The sequence below is a fragment of the Gavialis gangeticus genome, unplaced genomic scaffold, assembly GCF_001723915.1.
Source record: "Gavialis gangeticus isolate Ggan-Ray unplaced genomic scaffold, GavGan_comp1, whole genome shotgun sequence".
In the NCBI taxonomy this organism is placed as follows: domain Eukaryota; kingdom Metazoa; phylum Chordata; order Crocodylia; family Gavialidae; genus Gavialis; species Gavialis gangeticus.
Genome location: NW_017729033.1, coordinates 87,935,319 through 87,938,949, shown reverse-complemented (window position 1 = coordinate 87,938,949; position 3,631 = coordinate 87,935,319).

Sequence of the window (3,631 nt, the reverse complement as noted above, 5' to 3'; positions counted from 1 at the left end):
GCCCATGGGATACCTGGCACAAAACACACACTAGACAAAATATGCCAGTAGAAACCTACTATAAGACTGGATCAGTGTAGCCCATCTGAATAAGATATAATACCCACTGTACTCAGTTACCCTTAGTGCCAATGCTTTTTCAAGTCATAGTGAATTACTACATTTGCACAAAATGAACTGTTCCAACCAGGAGATCTTACAATACCTTCAGCTTTCCTGTGAAATATGAATTTTCTTTTCTACCTAGGAGAATTTTTACAATATTTGCATTCTCATATGCCTGAGGAAGGGTGAGGGTGCCCAAAAGCTTGCAAATAAAGATTTTTTTTTGCCAATACCTAGTTGGTCTAATAAAAGATATCACCTCTGCCACGAGTTCTGATTCCTACTACGTGAAATATGTTTTGAGTTTCTTTTCACTTCCAAAGATAAGCAGCAACTTTTTTTCCCATTTCCAATGATTCCTGTTTCTTTACTAGTCTTAAATGTCCATCATATATTACCAAACATCTATGCAGATGAGAGGCTCTACATCCCCCTCAAGGCCTGTCATATGTGACCAGTGTGTCCCTGCCCTCCATGGGGTGTAGTTGGAATAGGCAGCCCATGCTTAGATTCATAGATTCATAGATGTTAGGGTCGGAAGGGACCTCAATAGATCATTGAGTCCAACCCCCTGCATAGACAGGAAAGTGCTGGGTTCAGATGACCCCAGCCAGATGTCTATCTAACCTCCTTTTGAAGACCCCCAGGGTAGGGGAGAGCACCACCTCCCTTGGGAGCCCATTCCAGACCTTGGCCACTCTAACTGTGAAGAAGTTCCTCCTAATGTCCAGTCTAAATCTGCTCTCTGCTAGCTTATGGCCATTATTTCTTGTGACCCCCAGGGGCGCCTTGGTGAGTAGTTTGGTGATGCAAACAATTCACCAATTCCCTTCTGCATATACATTTTTGGAGGGTCCAAGGACTCACAGCAAGAACACCTGGTTCCAGGCAGAAATGGGAGGCTAATTAGCAAATGGTTCCTTTGTGAAGGGTATGTGGAAAACTCCGGGGCATCCAAAGCCTGAGCCTCTGGCCCTGCATGTAGGATATCTGCCAAATGATTTGGAAACATCTGAAGCCCCAGGTGGGGGTGGAGGATGTTTGCCAGTATTAGGACCACTTATTGTTCTTGACTGACTCTCAGATTTGGCCTGGAACATGAACAATTTTAATTAAAACAAAAACAACCTCCCCCCACCCCCCAAACATGTGCAAAAGTACTACTCAGAAGTGTGTTTATGGAATACCTGTGCAGAAACTTACGTCAGTTTAGAAAAAGACAAAATGCATCCATTTTATTAACTAAAGCAGTACTTATATTGCTGCATTCTTCTATTAACATAATATTGAACATGTGCACAATCTTCTGCGTAAATATGTCTGTATGTAGCCAGGGTAATTTCTGAAGTTGGTATTTTTTGGTCCCATGTTTCAAATTAACAAGGTCTTCCTGTAGTCTAGTTAGTTTCAGTGAAAATTGAAAACGAACTAGTCATTGGTTTAAAAGAGTGAGATAAAAAAAAGAAGCCAACACAAATAAATAAATTAAGCTTTTCAGATTCTCTGGTTTCATTATCTGGAGTGTTATTAGTAACAGAAGGAATAACATTTTTCAATTAATTCTCAAATTAACATTGAATAAAACAATTATATAAACCAAGTGATTCTTCTTAAAACATGGATACGTCTTATGACACCAATTTTCAGATTTACACGAACAACATTTAGCCCACAATTTTTCCTATTACCTCGATTCATGTCAATACATTTCTATTATAAGCATTTACTATAGGTTGGTGTTTATTTGAAAGAGAATTGAAACGATTTCAAATAACTTCAAATAATTGCTTCATAGGTTTTAAGGACCATTTTGATTATCTCATAACCTACATATCCAGATAGTCCAACTTGACGTGGTATTTATTTATTATTTTCCACTTAGTAAAGCCTGTAACTTCTGATTGAATAGGAACATTTGTTTCAGAAAGGCTTCCTGTCTTGATGTAAAGACTGCAAGAGTCTAGGGCATGGGAGCCTCTAATTAGACAGTTTTATTGGGATTTAAAGTCTGTTTATTAAAGTTGTTATAACTGTGGTGCCCTGTAACTGCCCTGCAAGAGCCTGGAGTCGGTGATAATAATTTGCAGGAAGCAAAGGAAGCTATGACTGTGTGTGTGGTGTAGATTTGCATGATTCGTTTTTTTCCTCTTCACTCTTTTGCTGGCCAGCAAATTCTTCCTTGTCCTCTATTATGAAGTGAACCTGAAACAGGGACAATGTGGGGTAGATAGCATTTAAAAGATCTGTAATTTATATGTTTTTTTAAGTATCAAAGGAGATATTTAAAAGTTCATTATGAGGGAAAGGGAACACTTACGAGGCTGATCCTATAGTGGGTAGGTGGGTGAGTGAGGATAGGGATGCAAACAAACTATACAAAAGTGTCTTCTCATATTGCTTCTGTTGGGGATGATAACATGCAGCATTTCTATTAGGCAGCCACTGAGGGCTAGAACACTGGGGCTATCTACAGGTCCCCTCCATGTATGTCTCAGTCCCCATTATGGAAGTGTGCCTGGTAGCTGGGACTTTGGATCTGGGAATGAGAATGAACCCTGACACTACATTCAATGGTTTTCTGAGAAATGTAATTTAGGACTCAGGTAACCTTTCTGATCCTGGTGTGTTTGGAATTAAAATAATGAATTGTATTTTAAGAATTAGATTAGGTTGAATCTGGATGGCTAGGTAACTTTCATCCACCACAACGCACCTGTAAACAGGTTATCTAGTCTGCTGGCTTTGCCCTCTGAGGAGCAGCTCAATCAGTCCTTCAAATAACACAGTCCTTAAGTTACACACAACCACACCAGCTAAAAAAACAGAACAAAACCCTTGTGCCTTATTCTAGGCACTCAAAGAAGAAGTCTGTGGCTCTGGCTCCCAGCACAGCAGCCTGGCACCTTCTAGCAGTTAGCGCTTGAACCCACTGCTTGCTTCCATCTCTCCTGCTTCCTCTTCTGGGGGTTTATTTTAAGGCTCCTAGCTTCTGATGAAGCTAGAACTCTTTAAACTGGGCTGTTGCAGTTTGTTATTTGGATTTTGCTAAATTCCTTCTTTGTTTTTTTTATCCAAATGAAGAGAAGTTTTGATAAGTAGCTTTCTTGTTCTCTCAGTGAGATAGTGCAACTAAATAGACCTATAATAGTCAGTGCAAACTTCTCTGAAAACTTTGCTAGGAGCAAGATAATTCAAAAGACAAAGAGTCAAGGTCAAGGGCCCATGTGCTTATTTTGATCAGGGCACACAAGTTCTGAGGCCAACAGCACTCAAAGGAATTATGTAGCTAATGCTACTTCTGATTAATTAGCCTAATCAATCAGGTGCCTATCTTCAGCTGGGTCAACTGGGGACACACTTTGGTATAAGTCCACAGCAAGACTTGAACCCATGTTGTATAGTAAGGGCAGGGGGGGGCTGTGGCCCTCCAGAGGGGAGCTGGAACCCTGGGCGGGGGGGACTATGGCCCTTCAGGGGGAGCTGGGACCCTGGATGGGGGGACTGTGGCCCTCCAGAGGGAGCTGGG